The sequence below is a fragment of the Cydia strobilella genome, chromosome 15, assembly GCF_947568885.1.
Source record: "Cydia strobilella chromosome 15, ilCydStro3.1, whole genome shotgun sequence".
Taxonomy (NCBI): domain Eukaryota; kingdom Metazoa; phylum Arthropoda; class Insecta; order Lepidoptera; family Tortricidae; genus Cydia; species Cydia strobilella.
Window position 1 is genome coordinate 12,093,812 of NC_086055.1, and position 19,495 is coordinate 12,113,306.

The following is a 19,495-nucleotide window of genomic DNA, read 5'->3' on the forward strand; positions in this document are numbered from 1 at the left end:
TTCATATTTTAAACGAGTTTCTATTAAATAAATAAACGGAACAATGCAAAGATCGACTTTTATTTCTTTTACAAGGTTCTACCTGTAACATAACAAGATCAATCATCATCATCAAGATCGTTCTTGTTACCTATTTATTATCTTCAGTTGTCATTTGTTTGTTAAGATGGTGAAAGAAATAGTGCAATGTTGAAATTTTAAGACTATAATTATGTTTTTTGATGTGATAACGTCTTATAAATCAATTGATGAACACCGGTAGCATACACGAAAAGTGTCACGTTGTGGACAGATCTCCATGGTAACGTTGCGGACAGATCTCCATGGTAACGTCATGGCCTTTTCATCAATGTTTTCATATGACCAAATAGAGCGGTACTGTCATAGTAAATTTTGTAACCTCAGTAAGTTCACTGCCATCTATCGACACACTTTAAAACTAAAAATGAAGATTTATAAAAATACGATAAAATGTATTTAAATATGGATAAATGATTTTTTTCATTTGCATTAAATATTTTTATGATTTTGACCCATGTTCTTTCACTGATATGCGTTAAAATTGTTAAATAACAAACGAAACTGTCAACGCCATCTATACGACAGTAGGCCAAAGCTAGTAGCGCCCTCTGATCGAGAATCAAATTTTCTTGATTTTCGAGGCACGTTTTTTCCTTAGACTGTATCCATCTATTACGGAGTTATATATCTATCTTTGATATGACGATATCATGCAAAATTATCGTCCGTAAACCGACTTTACAGACAAACATTTTTTTTGATGACCTTTCAGCTAACAATGTTCTAATAGGCCACCTTTGAAGCCCACTTAGTCAAATTCTTGTAACAGAACAGTTATAAAATACCATATTATAGAGATATGTATAGAAAGGTTAAGATTCCGTCTGAAGGCATCACTGACAAATTATCAAACACAGGAAATGCATAGGTAATAAATATGGTCAGAATAATGCAGGCAGGCTCAGGGGGGCAGTTCTCAATTTTATCTTGCTATCTGCATCAGTGAAGCTACTAGACCATCTTTGGTATCGTTTTCGTTGCCTGGCCCTCCTTGATAGGAAAGGACAGTAGCCGAGGTGATTGTCGTGAAGCATATTATACGGGAGGTAAGCAAGAAGAAGTAATAGTTATTCAAATTTCCTTCTAAATCAACGTAAAAAGAAAAACATTTACAACAAACATTACAATTTCGTTTTTGATTTTAATACCATCTAGCGGCAAATAGGGAAACCAAAACCACATAAATAAATTACAACTGGCAACACACTTGTTGCGGAGTAGTGCTGTGCCAAAAATCAATTAACCGAAACCCAATACCATAGACAACTGTAACTTGCGCCTCACTAAACTATGGCGGTGCATGACATCATTCTGTCAAAGATTAGGAAGATACAGATTGATCAAACTATTTAAGAATATTGATACCCCGAGGGCCTACCACAAACATAGAAAAACGTTATCTGACTCTCAAATACGCAAGAGCGATAGAGAGGCAGATAACGATTTTTCGATGTTAGCGGTAGACACCCAAATCAAAGACAACTTTATATCGTAAACTTCTTAGAGCTTAACTTAGTTAAAACTTAAAATTATCAAAATGTTAACATAAGAGTTTTAAAACAGTAAATAACACCATTAAAATATGCTGAAACTATAAGGATTCCTTCATTTCCTTCCTAATTGACTACGGAATCCCAGAAAGAGCTGTAATAAGCGATATAAATACGGCGAAGTGAACCATACTATTATAACGCTTATCGCGACTTCCTGACATAGTTATGGCATTATTTAATTTAAATTGATAAAAATAATATGTAACGAAAGAAACAATCCTAAAAAAGGAATACGTATTTGTTTTCACGGCAAATAATTCTTCAAAGATCGGTTAAAATAGGATTAACAATCGTTATTTTGTATTTTATCAAAAGCCACTGAAAACCTAACGACGATGATTGACGCACCTTATTAAAAATTTGCTTGCTGTGACAAAACAGACTGCAGACTGAACCGCAAAAGTCACTGAGTGCATTGAAAGAGCTGTCCAGTCTCTTTTGCATTATCTATGACTTGGGCGGAGGAAAGGTGATGCTTTCGCGACGATCTTTTTGCCTCGCCTTCGACGCCGTGTTCGTTCTCGCAGTGACGGCTGAAATTTGGACGAAAAATATATGAACTGCGATTATTACTGAGTATTCCGTAAATGTGCGGGTTATGTTTCAATGCTTTGATAATCCCATTGAAAACTGTTCAAGTGTTTGTGCCGTGAGTTTGGATTTGGATTGAGTACAGTTGTTGAGTGAGTGTATCTTGTGATTTTGTGTGTGCCGACGAATTTATGTGTGCAACTGTGTGAGAACAACATTACTGGGCTTTTAAGGTACGTGGTAATTTAATATGGCTTCAATGAGTACTTAGTTACTTTAGCCCACTTTTGGCCAGAAGGATCGAAGTCTCAACGAGTTTTTCGTAGTCGGCTTAGCGGGCAAACTAATTAGACTCTGCTCTCTGCTCTTTTTAGTTTTCTTGTTGCTAGTGCTATTCCCGGCTTTTGTCCGACTGTTTGAAAAATTCTCATTAGTATAAAGTTTCTTTCCTAACTAGCTTTATGTACTCAATAAGTAATAAACATGTCAAAATCGGACAAGTGCGAGTCGGACTCGCCCACCGAGGGTTCCGTACAAATTAAATTTTTAGTATTTGTTGTTATAGCGGCAACAGAAATACATCATCTGTGAAAATGTTAACTGTCTAACTATCACGGTTCATGAGATTCAGCCTGGTGACAGACAGACGGACAGTGGAGTCTTAGTAATAGGGTCCCGTTTTTACCCTTTGGGTACGGAACCCTAATAAAAACCAATATAATTAAAGCAATCTAAGTGATAATTTTAGTACCGTATTCTAAATATGTAAAATACTGTATGAAAATATGAATTTCTTTAATAAATGCACCATGAAAGTGTCATATATCTTCATAACCAAAAAACTATTGTATTTATAACTAATAAATCCAATTTATTTAGTTAAATTTCACAATGTTACCATTGTTTATTCAAAATTGTTATACCTATTACGGCTATTACACAGCAGTTATTATTTTATCAAGCACTTGAGCTTATCAGAGGAGTGGCAAGGTGCTGTTAATTAGGGTGTGGTGCAGCCGAATATTAACAGGTCATGTAAGGGAGAAGCCCAGTTTTGACATCATTTGGCCCCTCAATGTTTACAATATTTCAGTATTTAATATTTTTTTTGACATTTTTATTGCTAAGTAGGTATCTACTGTATGATAATTTAAACACAAGATCCGTATAAAGTAAGAATTTCCGAAAGTCCGACACTTCCATATTTTAACCACTAAAAACGATGAAGCTTTGTCGGCCATTAGTTTGGTATATACAGAAACCTGAGACTCAGTTCTCCGTCTTGTCTTTCAGCAGGCTGTATCTCATGAACCGTGATAGCTAGACATTTGAAATTTTCACAGATGATGTATTTCTGTTGCCGCTATAACAACAAATACTAAAAAGTACAGAACCCTCGGTGGCCGAGTCCGACTCACACTTGGCCGGTTTTTTTAACTTGCACATCCTTTAGTGCCTTCATTCACCTGTTTAATCAGATTTATAAAAACTAAGTTGATAGTCAGACCACACTAAGTTTTCATGCCAAGTGCTACATGAAGTGTGAAACTATGGAGCATATAGAGATATGTATTGCAAAATGCATTCTTACTGCCAAGTTTGTGCAAAGTAGTAGTAAGTAGTAAACACTTTATTGCACAAAACAAGTACATATTTAACAGAGAGAATACAGTAAATGTGTACAACGAGAGAAGTACAATCTGAATATCAGGAAGGCCAAAATGAAGGATTGTTTTTGTTCCTTCCAAACAAAACCATTGTTGTCTATCTGAATAGGACCAGCAAAAAAATTCATTCTTTAGGAGCCTTTATTCTTAACCAATCTGTATAACACTTCTTTAAACCTATGCCATCTCTGATATTTTATACCATTGCTGTCTGTGGGCCTACCACAAACCACAAATACCAAATACTATCTGCCTTCTGAAATATAAATTTTCCATGTTTGCAGTATACCCTCAGCATTTCTGTGAACATGTTGGAAATTGTCAGTTTTTCATCTGATAGTTGATCAATTGGAATTTAATTATTTGCCTGTACTGAGGGTATCCCCTTGGGGTTAAAGGAATATCTTACACTTGAAAGCCATGCTCATGCGCTATTGTTGCTATTGTCCAATGCTTGAAGTTTTCTACTCGCCGTAAAAAACTGTTAAAGGCGCAGTATGTATAAGTTACTCTATGGTTTACTAAACGGGTTAGTACTGCACTGGTGGCAAAACATTGCAGTAATACCCCTATTGAATAAATAAAAATTCAAGTCGCCTACTCGTCTTTCCATTTTGCGTAACTTTAAACAAAACTTGCAAAGCAGAACCAGTTGAAAATATTCAAGAGAAAAAAGCCAGCAAAAACGCATTCATTTTTAAGGATCTGAAAGCCTACTCAATGTCACGTTCATACGAGTATCAAAGGTGCCCTCAAAGTCCCTTTGGAGCGAAGTGCCGTGGGCGCCGGCGGCATGCGAAAGGAATCCCGCCACGGCAGCCCTCAAAGATTTCAAAAGTAAAGATAGGCCCGCTCATTTAATTTCGACCGAACATTCTTGTTTCTTGTGCTTGGGTGGAATGCTACAAAGCGATTGGTTGATGAGTTCGCATCATGTGTACGATTGATCGCAAATCGCAACTAGTTGCGTTAGACTGCACGATTGGCTCGAATTCGTGCATGACACCCAAAATGACACCGCTGTACTGGCACGATTATTAGTGGCCTGTAGGCCCGTCTTTACGAAGTAATATATAAGCTAATGTTAGCCCTGCTGTGGACGTATTCCGCAAATACAGGAAATACAATATCCGTTTGTAGGTATGTCTTTAAAAGGTATGACCGATCGATGGGCAAAGCAAATGGGGTCTATCGATATCAGACAGGTAAAGTATAAGGTAAGACTTTCTTATCATAGTCTTCGTTTCGCTACGCGTTCGCGAGTTGTTCGCTTACGTAATAGTTAATCGGAGCTATAAATACCTATAATCCTACATAAATAATTTAGAAAAGATATTCTTATATTTCTTATTAGAATCAATTAATAAATGAAGCAGCGGAGAATTACCTATGTCATCTTTAAACGTTGGATTTGAGTTGTAAACCATTAAAAAACGTTTGGTTCTCTCGACTAAGTAGGTACCTATACCTTTTTTGTTTTTTTTTTGTAACGTTGGGGAAATGCGTTTATGCATGCCACCTGGCCCGGGTGAGCCAGGAGCGATGACGGACTAACCAGTGGCAGGACTACCGTCTAAAACCACCAACGAATGCCGACTCCGCCTTGTAGAGGAGCGCCGCAGGATCACTCAGCATTCGACTGCGTACAGGTACCTATACCTACCTAAGATCGATGTAAAAATGCTGTTTCTATTTTTGAGAAGATTGAACACCCTCATATTTTTACACTTGATTGTGCACGCTCCAGATGAAAAATGAGATGTAATGGAATGAAAACATTCCGTTCATTATGGAATTTAGAGAGCGGGTGAGGAACTAATCAATGTTATTGATGCGATACGATGGACGGAACTCACTGTTAGGTGCTACAAGTTTCCAGGCATGGTGCTAGGAATTCTAGTGCTTAAATAAAACGTGACTAGACCCGTTTCCTGTTTCCAAGTCGTTCAATGTTGCCTCGATAGTAACATTGTAAACTAAAATGTTAGTCGATACCCTATCGACTGTAGGTATTTAAAATAAATTATTTCACACCATGCAAGAATAAAGCACCAGATAATTCAAAATATTTATCAGTACGGTTTTTACTCACTATTATTTTTGGTCGCTTTTGGCGACCGTACTGATAAATATTTTGAAATATGTCTCACGATAGTTTAAGTGCGATCACCAGATAATTATTAGAAAAACATAGCAGTTATTTTTTAAACACCAGTTCTATTTAATAAATCGGATAGAAGTATAAAAAGTAGATGAGTTGACCGTGACGTCATTGTGTAATGTTTCATATAAATTCCATATTAGCAAATCGTTTTGACAGTTCAAAAAAAGAAACTGATTTGACTCGTAGGAGAATACCCTATTATGTAGGTACTTCTTCTTCTTACGGCGACCATATGTCTATGTCTCTCTATGTTCAGTCATGCGAATTAGTCTATCTATGCTCTTCACTTTTAACCAGTCTCTAGTCTTATATGTAGGTACTAGGTACCCATAATGTTGCAGCAGGCTGTCAAGGGAACATGGTTCCAGTTTGAATAGATTTTTTAATTACCTCCTTGTAAGGATCGAATGTCAAACACATAGTACTTCATCTGTTGTCAACGAAAACGTCTTGTCCTGTTTAAAAACCTTAAATTTATCAAACAAAATTAAAGCAGACGGTTAGCTCATCGTTACAACAATATAGGTCAAAGTTTAAAAGCATTGGCGCTACTTAATCTTTTCATTAACCTTGATTATGTCCGTATCCCGTCTCTAATTCAATATCGCTAAAACAGTTTCTATGTCGGCTAGGGTAGAGTAGGTACGGTATCGCTATGTGAAACACAAGGCCGTATAGTGTGAGATTACGTTTATAGCTTTATATATATTCTGCGAACGAATCGTGACGATCATCAGTTTTATGAGTAACAAAAGCGAAAAGATTTTGGTTCAATGAACTTTTCTAAAGAAATTTTATAGATAGGTACACTTTTAAAACGGAGGAATTGAGCGGTTTAAATAGAAAAATCGTGGGAAAGAGATAGCGCGATTAAGATTTTAAGGAGAACAATAGTTATACGACTAAATAGTTATTGCTGCGAAAGTTTAAAAATATCGAACTAATCACTAAAGTATAGGATCGTAATTTTTGAGTACCGCTATTCTTATGGCCCGACCGAATTACACATTTTGCAGACGGTATTACCGCTGATTCTGTTATTAGGTCATCCTCCTAAAAATCAACAAAGATCTGTCAAACATCTGTCTCCTTTCTGTTTTAATATTTCATTCAACGTTAATTCAGCGCCACAGAAGGTGTATTAAAAAGGGTGGTAGAGGGGAGGGTGCGTGCACAAGGGATATACGGCGGCTCGGCGCCAGGAGCGCGATCGATATTGCCACAGTCGGCTCGCTCCGGCCGCGCGTACCCTTACCCCAGTACCGTGTACTTTAAAACCTTGTGACTGACGTTAACTGTGAAAACTGTGTTGTGCTTTGGATGCGATGAGATAGTCCTATACGGTATGTGGTATTTTGATAAATCAATAGCGGGATGATGTCAGAATTTGGAGATTTGATTTAGGTTAGGTGTTTGCGGAAGCTAAATATTACTAGTTTAACAGCTTACTCATTATGTTATTAGTGATTTAATGACGTTATTGTTATAGTGTGTTATTCTGCTTATTCGGCCTTGTAACACTGACTGAACCGAGAGAACAGCTTGGAACAAGAGCTCTTAAATACAAGGTCAAGCGAGAGCAGAGACGGACGTTTTCTTTAAGTCTGTCATGTTTCTTCCTCTTCTTACATTTAAGGAAAAGCATTCGTCATGTACCTACTTACATCAGATATCATACGGTTTAGTGCAGTTCTATTAAGTGTAACTTACAGATCAAATCGAGGGAGTATAGACAAGTACGATCAAGAAATTTGAATTATGTATGTCCCATTTCTTATTTTGTCACAGTGACAATAATATGGGATCTCTAGCGGCTTTCTATTGACGCTATGTCAATAGAAACACAAGTCACAGTGACAAGTACGAAATGGTACATAACTCGAAATCTTGATTGTGCCTGTCTAAGAAATTGTGGTACAAAATCCCTCCTTAACAATATCCATATCTACCGCTGTCATAATCGAATCATTGATACAAACTGCATCGAGTGCTCCATGTCGATTCCGATCCCACATTCATTACTGCATTGCGACCTCGCAGACGACAGACTTCCCGGCTTTGTAGCCGCACCCTGCCACGTCCAGACTATTGGTGAGTATGACATGAGCTGACGTGAGCAGTGACAATGGTGCCCTAGCTTTACTGTGGACAAAATTATTAAGCTTTTATATCTGTCATAATCGAAACGAGCAGAATCGAGTGCTAATCGTGATAAATTGATGACGATCCCACATTGCTGCAGTACGACCTCGTGACCTGAGACCGCAGACTGGCTTCCCAACTATCAGTGTGCCGAACCCTTGAGCTACGTGCAGACCATAAAGTGAAGAAAACGGCTCTAATTTAGCTGTCGAGGATACACTTTCAAATTATCCAAATTACTAGACATAGACTAGATCCAGTTTTTACTTAGACTAGATCCAGTCCTTACGCTTAAGGAGCCGCTTAAGGTGCCGCAGAGTCCGCTTGACTTTTTTGTCTATCCTTCTCGACTTATCTCTTTTTACAAGCTTATCCAAATGAATTAAAGCTACATTAAATCAACTCTGTTCTTTCGTGTAAAGTTCGCAATGTGCCGTTTTAGGCTTGTAAGATGATCGATTGATCCATCATTGCTTGTCAATTATTCACAAAATTGATGGGTTTCATCATGTAATATCATTTGTCATGATTATCCATCAACCTGTTTTTGTTGCAACGAAACTACGAACATGTGACCTTAAAGAACAGGTCTTAAAGGCTGACAACGCACTTGGAACCCCTCTGGTGTGGCAGATGTCCATGGGCGATGGTAATTATAAGTTGGTCAAACCAAATTGTCAGTAAATAAGAATAAGAAAACTATACTCATCCTTTTCTTTTGCGGGTGCTAGTACTAGTGTAAGACAAAGATAGTATGATTATCTCCGTCTATGTTTGAAATGAGAAAGTCCTTTGACAAACTATAATTGCGTAACATCAGGCGATTCGTCTGCTATCATAAAAATCCTATATCATAAAAATGTGAAGCTGCTCTGGACATGTAAGTTTACTTTATAAAGGCTCACTTCCCAAGGCCCAGACTCAATGAAGTGATAATGATCTGATGCATATGGTGTCTGACATCATGCGATGCAAGTTAGGTAGCGCTTAATTTGTTTATAGCACATGATATCATTTTTTCTACGTCACATATACTTCATATCTTGTAGATAAATTCATTATCTTGTATGTAAGAGAAACTGCACAAAAAGTAACGTAGTGCTTATGAATTAAAATTAAATGAGCGTTACATGTTGAATCCTAACCACGTCTGTTTTTCATCAGTATCATACTAGAGGTACTGTTCGAATGACTCAGAATAGACACAATACTACTTTACCTCATTAATGTGTTAATGAAAGGCAAAAAATAATAGGTGATCTCATCGGACTGTACGTTTGTGTGGCCATGGGCAGTACTTGCTTTTATATAAAACTCTTCGTATTGTTAGTGTATGTGGGCGCGTGCTAAATCCAGCCCAAGATCGGTCACCTATGTCACGATGGATCGCATTTGCATTTTACGTGGATCGAATAAAAGCGAATCGTTTCCGTAATAGCGATTAACATATCACGCTAAATATCTTACTTTATCACTAGAGACATTAGTCGTGCGATAAAATTCTCATTTAATTACGTTAACGCTGTTGAATCGACTTATGTTTTTGTCGTACATTTTTGGCATCGTTAACCGGTTATTTTTAATGTTTTTCGGGTATAATTATATCGTCTGCCTTATCAAGTTGGTGAGCTATCTCCCCCAGTTCGTCTCTTGACCTCACAATTGACCCTGAGACTTGCCAGTTCTGTAACATAATGTAATCATTGTAGTGCTCCGAATATTTGACATCGACATAGAATTGATTGGAATTTAATTGACTTAAATTAACACTGGTATAACTGCATCAATCTATGACTGATACGTTCGTTTGCTGCGAGTTTCGAGGTTTAGAATAGGTGTTTGTTAATAACAGAATAGTTTATGAATATTTAGTAAGTAAGTAAGTAATTCATTTATTGTAAACTGTGTAGGTACATAAAGATGTTCATTATATCAAATGGTATCAACAGTTGCTCGTTTCGAGCGTACAGTTTATAGCCTTAAAAATAATTAAAAACTATATACATGTAACAACTGGTCTTAGCATCTAATACATATCACTTGCCGTTTCCATCGCTTCGAAAAAGTATTACTATTATTTAGGATAGTAATAGTTTATTTTTCTGTTGCAATAACGTCCCAAGTACGCAGGTCGATTCACAAGAGCTGGCATGTGATTCGACGCGTCAACCATTTCATATACATTTGGAGCCAGCGTCACAAAACATTTAAATCAATCTGTCTGAAAGAACAGAAAGTGTAAACAAAATACGCTCAGTTCAAGTGCTAGCAATTTAGGGCATGGGAACCGGAGGCACCTAGTTCAATAGAAAGCAAATTGCTCGCCCTATTGGTACCTTCGATATTCAAACATCTCTTCGATTACGGCTGCCTCGGAATTCAACCGGGTTTTTATAGAAATCTAAATATAGCAAGGCGTGCTAGCGGCGTTAATACGGAACCAAACTGCGAACTGTCAGAAACTTGAACGTGCTCTTTGGTTAGTTATAAAGGAAGTTCTTTACTAATAAAAAAGAAAGTTGGAGGAGTGTTTACTAATACAAAGTAGTTAAATCTAATTTAAAACATTTTAGGTTTTTTTTACATCGACAATGCGGACGCAGTTTTAAAAATAACAATAAATCCCTTTGCTTTTGATAGTTTTGATTTCACAATGTCATACGAACTTGTTTGATTTTAAATTATTACGTCAACATCGACTTTTTAATCAACAGCCAGTCAGCCAATAAACTACTAAAGTTTGCCTATCCATTTTATTTTTTGTATTGTGGCGTCTCCTCTGTCACTGCACTGCACGTATTATATCTAGCAGATGGCGCTAGCATGTTCTACATCGCGCTTACGGAGTTCCGAATGTCAGTTCCTAGTAATACAACTTCTAAACAATTTTCAGTGGACTTTAGTCCCCAGGCATAACAGCCACCTGGAGAGAGTACTCTCTATTTTCCCTCTCAACCTTTCTACAGTATGTTTGATGATTTCATATACGGGAGAGCCTTACCGTTTCAAGTTGAACTCTTAACTCAAAGGGCACAACTGTTCGAGTTTCGAAAGAAGTGGAACGCCACAAACAAATGACCGTTCGTAGCCCTTTCACGGTTGAGCAATGAAAGCTTTAATTGTGCTAACAATTGTCGGGGGCGTGCAGACGAGGGCCTTTCTAAAGTCGATTATCAAGACGACTTTGTTACTTTCAAGCGTTATTGTATTTGAGTTGTGGTTGTGTGAAATATTTACCTTATATTTGTCTTACTCTTACTAGAATTATTTTAACTTTCAAGCTGACGTAAGTGACGCATGTCATTCTGAGAAACTTCTGTTTTTTACCTACAAAGTAATGTAAAGCCTAAGTGGAAGTACAAAACGTCAGGTCTAATTTGATTAGGTACGCCAGGGTCAAGAGTTTTCGTAGAGCTTATAAAGTTGATAAGTACAAGCTCTACAAAAATGAGCCTAAACCTATTTTAAGAATATTTCTTTGAATTCGAATAAAACATCATTATTTGTATTCCGCTTGATCTTTCGGACTGCGTCGCTTTTTTATACCTACTTTCAAAAGTTCGACAAAAGTAAGTTCGCGTTTAATATTCCGATGATGGAGTCCTGAGTCCCGCTGCGCGGGGTCAGTGCCCTCGAATCCAGTCCATGTCTTATGCACTCGCCGACGTAACAACCGCTTTCTGTAGCTTATCCTATACGTAGATATGCACGCGTTACCGGTACGAGCTGTAAGCCACATTGCCATACAAATGTACTAGGACGAACTTAGTGTTCAAGTAAAGGGCAATAAAGATTGGTCATTTTGTATGAAGACTTCTATATAAAATGAGACGTTTCATTGCCCTTGTCTTGACTGTATAAGAATAGGGTAGTGGGGTGCGCCAAAGTTCACATAAAATTGCGACTTCGATTATTGGAAGTCCGAAAATGTTTGTTATATAATTTTATATCATAATGATCAGTGTTGGCCGTAATTGTTAATTTTAATTAACCATTGATTAATTTTATTAACCATTAGTTCCGCCATTAACCAATTGCATTAAAGTTAATTCGGATTAAAGTTAATTCGGATTAAATTTTTGAGATGTTAATGGCCATTGAAGTTAATTCGGATTAACTTTAATTCGGATTAACTTCAATGGCCATTAAAGTTTCAAAAAATTAATTAGAATTACTCTAAATTGCATTAACGTCTAATAAAATTACATTCGTGATATTTTAAAATGAGACAGCAAAATGACCCTGACTGAACCCTGGCAGTAGTAGCAGTACATACCTACTACCTAGTAGAATTCTGGTTTGGTGCAACACAGACATACGCGGTTTTGGTCATTTAAATCGTCTTGATGAGCACTTCGGAGAGCCGTACCCATGATAGAGCTGATGCTGAACCCTGGCAGTACCTAATGGATCTAAGGTTTGGTGCAACATAGGCACACGCTGTTTTAGTCATCCGACTCGTCTTGATGAGCACTTCGGAGAGCCATACCCATGATAGAGCTGATGCTGAACCCTGGCAGTACCTAATGGATCTAAGGTTTGGTGCAACATAGGCACACGCTGTTTTAGTCATCCGACTCGTCTTGATGAGCACTTAGGAGAGCAGTACCCATGATAGAGCTGATGCTGAACCCTGGCAGTACCTAATGGATCTAAGGTTTGGTGCAACATAGGCACACGCTGTTTTAGTCATCCGACTCGTCTTGGTGAGCACTTAGGAGAGCAGTACCCATGATAGAGCTGATGCTGAACCCTGGCAGTACCTAGTGGATCTAAGGTTTGGTGCAACGTAGGCACACGCTGTTTTAGTCATCCGACTCGTCTTGATGAGCACTTAGGAGAGCAGTACCCATGATAGAGCTGATGCTGAACCCTGGCAGTACCTAGTGGATCTAAGGTTTGGTGCATCATAGGGACACGCTGTTTTAGTCACCCGACTCGTCTTGATGAGCACTTAGGAGAGCGGTACCCATGATAGAGCTGATGCTGAACCCTGGCAGTACCTAGTGGATCTAAGGTTTGGTGCAACATAGGCACACGCTGTTTTAGTCACCCGACTCGTCTTGATGAGCACTTAGGAGAGCAGTACCCATGATAGAGCTGATGCTGTACCCTGGCAGTACCTAGTGGATCTAAAGTTTGGTGCAACATAGGCACACGCTGTTTTAGTCACCCGACTCGTCTTGATGAGCACTTAGGAGAGCAGTACCCATAATGGAGCTGATGCTGAACCCTGGCAGTACCTAGCGGAACTAAGGTTTGGTGCAACATAGGCTCACGCTGTTTTAGTCATCCGACTCGTCTTGATGAGCACTTAGGAGAGCAGTACCCATGATAGAGCTGATGCTGAACCCTGGCACTACCTAGTGGATCTAAGGTTTGGTGCAACATAGGCACACGCTGTTTTAGTCACCCGACTCGTCTTGATGAGCACTTAGGAGAGCGGTACCCGTGATCACGGAGTAGGATGGAGATGGCAAGTGGGCGTTCCCGTCTATCCGACAGTTAGTAGCGACCGACTCACTTTATGCACAGACTATGCTCAGTTGTTGTGTAAACTTCATGCTCGAATGACATTCACGTCGTACGTACGCTCGTCTAACAAAAATTGATAATTAAATTTAAAATGCCGTATTGTGCAGTATTAAGCTGCAGAAATCACAGCGGTTTAAACAATCTTTCACGTGGAGGTATTTCCTATCACCGGTGGTTATTTATTTAAATATAATCCGATAAATACGAAAAATCTGTTTCTATTGCATTATTTACGAATGTTCGTTAAGTAAATCTATATTTTATCAGTTAGAACTTAGAGTTCACAATCCTTTGTCACTATTCTTTACGTTTATCTGGAATATTCGCTATCCTAAATGTCAAATAACTTCGCTACTCAGATGCTGCGCAATGTCGATATTTATATCGATAAAGTTAAAGTTACGATATTTCAAGTTTGATGTTTGGTAGTTCGGTAATAAATTATTATTTTAGACACGTTTCTAATTATTATTTGGGATAATCAATGTCTTAGTAAATATGGCAGCTCTGGTCATCAAGCACTAAGTTAAGTCGGGGTCATTTCATGGCAACCTTTCAAACCTTCGTATTCCTTTATATAAGTTTTTGTTTTTTACACCTATCATATTTTCATCGTTAATATAATTAGACTAGGTACTTAATGCACTTATGCGTACAATGCATGCAATGTGCCATGAATAAACGTTTTATATTTTCTATTTCTTTTTTATTAATTATTGTAGGTTACCACAAGATGCCGATATTAAAAATAAATGGGTCAATGCTACTGGGCAAGAAAATTAGTTTCCGCAAAAATATAGCACCATTTGCTAGGAGCATTTCTTAGAGAAAGATTTCTGGGGATAAAATTGCCATACATCTCATCTAGCGTCCACACGCCTAAAACTTAGTTACTAATTTAGTAATTATTAGTGACATTCGGGCTCACTTAATTAATAAAAAGTGTTCCGTACCACGCAAACTAGCGTGAAATATTGGAATTTTGCCGCCCCCCTTCCTGATTTGATAGGTCACAATCTTACAATCAAATCAAGTGGGATCGATGAGCCAGTTTCATGTATGCTTTCACACCATACAATTAATTTGACAATTTAATCAGGTTGTCCCGTCTAGATTGGCCTTAAATGCTGCTACAAGTAAATATATTGTTAAAGACGAATACTTACCTATGTAAGTAATTGCAGATTTGTGATCACAAAATAACAACAATACCGAGTTAATAGACCTTTAAAGAACTATGATTTTATCTGTTTGACTTTAAGATATATTTAATGTTCACATTAACAACCTAGTTGGTCAATTAATAAGAAACAAATTTCTAGTTAGATATTTGTTGTACTGTACTACATATTATTTTTCATACAATCACGATTATCACTACCTATATTATAATCATAAATAAAGTATCATCTAAATGTGTATATGTGTATGTGTACATACGGTAATGAAATATCAATACCTAACTGAACACACAAATATCGATAAAACACTCCGATTACACTGTCCCCTCCCTATATCGAATGGAACGATGTTCCAACGGTTAGCTACTCGCAGGCGTGTAGAGATCTCGAAAACACCAGTGTAACGTGACCGTGAGATCCGTAACAAACCATGCGTAATTAGACCTTACTTATACTGGTTTTTTAGCCCTTTTCTCGCCTGTAATAAGTAAGTGATTTTAAAACTATAAAATAACGCCATCTGGTGTTGAGTAGTTGTATTAGGTGAACGTTGAGCGAGCTTTTGTGAGATGAATGAGATAATGAAAGAGTCGTATGTCATATAGCTTTGACATTATAATTTAAACCGTCACTCATGTAGCCTACAGTTGATATTCGTTCGAGAAATGTCCACCGGTAATAACTTTTTGGTATGGAAAGTTGCTACGAATCAGAGCAATTTTGTAAGTGTGTGACGTATTTTAACGTGGCTATGAATGTGTGAGTTTAGCGACACTGGTTTTCATACTAAATAGGAGTCATTTCACATCCACTAGTTTATTAATTCGTGCCCGTGATAGAGCTGATGCTGAACCCTGGCAGTACCTAGTGGATCTAAGGTTTGATGCAACATAGGCACACGCTGTTTTAGTCACCCGACTCGTCTTGATGAGCACTTAGTAGAGCAGTACCCATGATAGAGCTGATGCTGAACCCTGGCACTACCTAGTGGATCTAAGGTTTGGTGCAACATAGGCACACGCTGTTTTAGTCACCCGACTCGTCTTGATGAGCACTTAGGAGAGCAGAACCCATAATTGAGCTGATGCTGAACCCTGGCACTACCTAGTGGATCTAAGGTTTGGTGCAACATAGGCACACGCTGTTTTAGTCACCCGACTCGTCTTGATGAGCACTTAGGAGAGCAGTACCCATAATGGAGCTGATGCTGAACCCTGGCAGTACCTAGCGGAACTAAAGTTTGGTGCAACATAGGCACACGCTGTTTTAGTCATCCGACTCGTCTTGATGAGCACTTAGGAGAGCGGTACCCATGATAGAGTTGATGCTGAACCCTGGCAGTACCTAGTGGAACTAAGGTTTGGTGCAACATAGGCACCCGCTGTTTTAGTCACCCGACTCGTCTTGATTAGCACTTAGGAGAGCAGTACCCATAATGGAGCTGATGCTGAACCCTGGCAGTACCTAGCGGAACTAAGGTTTGGTGCAACATAGGCACACGCTGTTTTAGTCACCCGACTCGTCTTGATGAGCACTTAGGAGAGCGGTACCCATGATAGAGCTGATGCTGAACCCTGGCAGTACCTAGCGGAACTAAGGTTTGGTTCAACATAGGCACACCCTGTTTTAGTCATCCGACTCGTCTTGATGAGCACTTAGGAGAGCAGTACCCATGATAGAGCTGATGCTGAACCCTAGCACTACCTAGTGGATCTAAGGTTTGGTGCAACATAGGCACACGCTGTTTTAGTCATCCGACTCGTTTTGATGAGCACTTAGGAGAGCGGTACCCATGGTAGAGCTGATGCTGAACCCTGGCAGTACATAGTGGAACTAAGGTTTGGTGCAACATAGGCACGCGCTGTTTTGGTCATCCGACTCGTCTTGATGAGCACTTAGGAGAGCAGTACCCATGATAGAGCTGATGCTGAACCCTGGCAATACCTAGTGGATCTAAGGTTTGGTGCAATATAGGCACGCGCTATTTTGGGCATCCGACTCGTCTTGATGAGCACTTAGGAGAGCAGTACCCATGGTAGAGCTGATGCTGAACCCTGGCATTACCTAGAGGAACTAAGGTTTGGTGCAACATAGGTACGCGCTGTTTTGATCATCCGACTCGTCTTGATGAGCACTTAAGAGAGCAGTACCCAAGATAGAGCTGATGCTTAACCCTGGCAGTACCTAGTGGAAGTGCTCTCCTAAGTGCTCATCAAGACGAGTCGGGTGACTAAAACAGCGGGTGCCTATGTTGCACCAAACCTTAGATCCACTAGGTACTGCCAGGGTTCAGCATCAGCTCTATCATGGGTACTGCTCTCCTAAGTGCTCATCAAGACGAGTCGGACGACCTAAACAGCGCGTGCCTATGTTGCACCAAACCTTAGATCCACTAGGTACTGCCAGGGTGCAGCATCAGCTCTATCATGGGTACCGCTTTCCTAAGTGCTCATCAAGACGAGTCGGGTGACTAAAACAGCGTGTGCCTATGTTGCACCAAACCTTAGATCCACTAGGTAGTGCCAGGGTTCAGCATCAGCTCTACCATGGGTACCGCTCTCCTAAGTGCTAATCAAGACGAGTCGGATGACTAAAACAGCGTGTGCCTATGTTGCACCAATCCTTAGTTCCGCTAGGTACTGCCAGGGTTCAGCATCAGCTCCATTATGGGAACTGCTCTCTTAAGTGCTCATCAAGACGAGTCGGATGACTAAAACAGGGTGTGCCTATGTTGCACCAAACCCTAGATCCACTAGGTACTGCCAGGGTTCAGCATAAGCTCTATCATGGGTACTGCTCTCCTAAGTGCTCATAAATACGAGTCGGATGACTAAAACAGCGTGTGCCTATGTCGCACCAAACCCTAGATCCACTAGGTACTGCCAGGGTTCAGCATCAGCTCTATCATGGGTACTGCTCTCCTAAGTGCTCATCAAGACGAGTCGGATGACTAAAACAGCGTGTGCCTATGTTGCACCAATCCTTAGTTCCGCTAGGTACTGCCAGGGTTCAGCATCAGCTCCATTATGGGTACTGCTCTCCTAAGTGCTCATCAAGACGAGTCGGATGACTAAAACAGCGTGTGCCTATGTTGCACCAAACCCTAGATCCACTAGGTACTGCCAGGGTTCAGCATCAGCTCTATCGTGGGTACTGCTCTCCTAAGTGCTCATCAAGACGAGTCGGGTGACTAAAACAGCGTGTGCCTATGTTGCACTAAACCTTAGATCCACTAGGTACTGCCAGGGTTCAGCATCAGCTCTATCATGGGTACTGCTCTCCTAAGTGCTCATCAAGACGAGTCGGATGACTAAAACAGCGTGTGCCTATGTTGCACCAAACCTTAGATCCATTAGGTACTGCCATGTTTCAGCATCAGCTCTATCATGGGTATGGCTCTCCGAAGTGCTCATCAAGACGAGTCGGATGACTAAAACAGCGTGTGCCTATGTTGCACCAAACCTTAGATCCACTAGGTACTGCCAGGGTTCAGCATCAGCTCTATCATGGGTACTGCTCTCCTAAGTGCTCATCAAGACGAGTCGGATGACTAAAACAGCGTGTGCCTATGTTGCACCAAACCTAGATCCATTAGGTACTGCCAGGGTTCAGCATCAGCTCTATCATGGGTATGGCTCTCCGAAGTGCTCATCAAGACGAGTCGGATGACTAAAACAGCGTGTGCCTATGTTGCACCAAACCTTAGATCCATTAGGTACTGCCAGGGTTCAGCATCAGCTCTATCATGGGTACGGCTCTCCGAAGTGCTCATCAAGACGATTTAAATGACCAAAACCGCGTATGTCTGTGTTGCACCAAACCAGAATTCTACTAGGTAGTAGGTAGGTACTGCTACTACTGCCAGGGTTCAGTCAGGGTCATTTTGCTGTCTCATTTTAAAATATCACGAATGTAATTTTATTAGACGTTAATGCAATTGAGAGTAATTCTAATTAATTTTTTGAAACTTTAATGGCCATTGAAGTTAATCCGAATTAACTTCAATGGCCATTAACGTCTCAAAAATTTAATCCGAATTAACTTTAATCCGAATTAAATGGCTAATGGTTAATGGCCATTAACCTTTTTAATTGTTAATTTTTAATGGTTAATGGCATTAGCGTTCGTCCAACACTGATAATGATCATTACTTATAACTTGTCTTTGCGCATAACTATCGTAACACCAAATCATTCATGTTAATAATGTCAATCATAATAAATATCTGTAATACTAATGTTAATTTTCATATGAATATATATGAATATATTATTTAAAATCGTTACATTAAAAGAATTTTTAATATAACTATTTTCTTTCTTATTTCTTTAAATATTTCTTTGTAGTTTTACATGTATGTAAAATGTATAATTTTGGTGCAATAAAGAATATTTACTTACTTAAATAATAAAATTTTATATCATATTTATTTTTTAACATATAACGATTTTAAGTAATAAAATTTTATGTGATATTTATTTTAAACTTTACCTGGTTTTATTTATAAACTGTCAGGTATCTTGCATCCACACCACATTCAACTTGCTATCAAAAAAGAAATACAGTCCCAGAGTCGGGATAGGTACGACGACGAGCGAAGCGAGGAGGAGTGTTAGGTTTCTTGTGTTCCTCAGAGCGGAA

At 39.1% G+C, this 19,495-nt stretch overlaps 1 protein-coding gene across 1 annotated transcript in view; it reads left to right on the forward strand.

Moving 5' to 3' along the window:
* Positions 1–2,117: 2,117 nt before the first annotated feature.
* LOC134747591 (spectrin beta chain) overlaps positions 2,118–19,495 on the forward strand; it is an 86,505-nt gene continuing 69,127 nt past the window's right edge. Inside the window, exon 1 of the mRNA XM_063682186.1 lies at positions 2,118–2,398. The gene's annotated coding sequence lies outside the window, so the exon portion shown is untranslated. The remainder of the gene's footprint in view (positions 2,399–19,495) is intronic.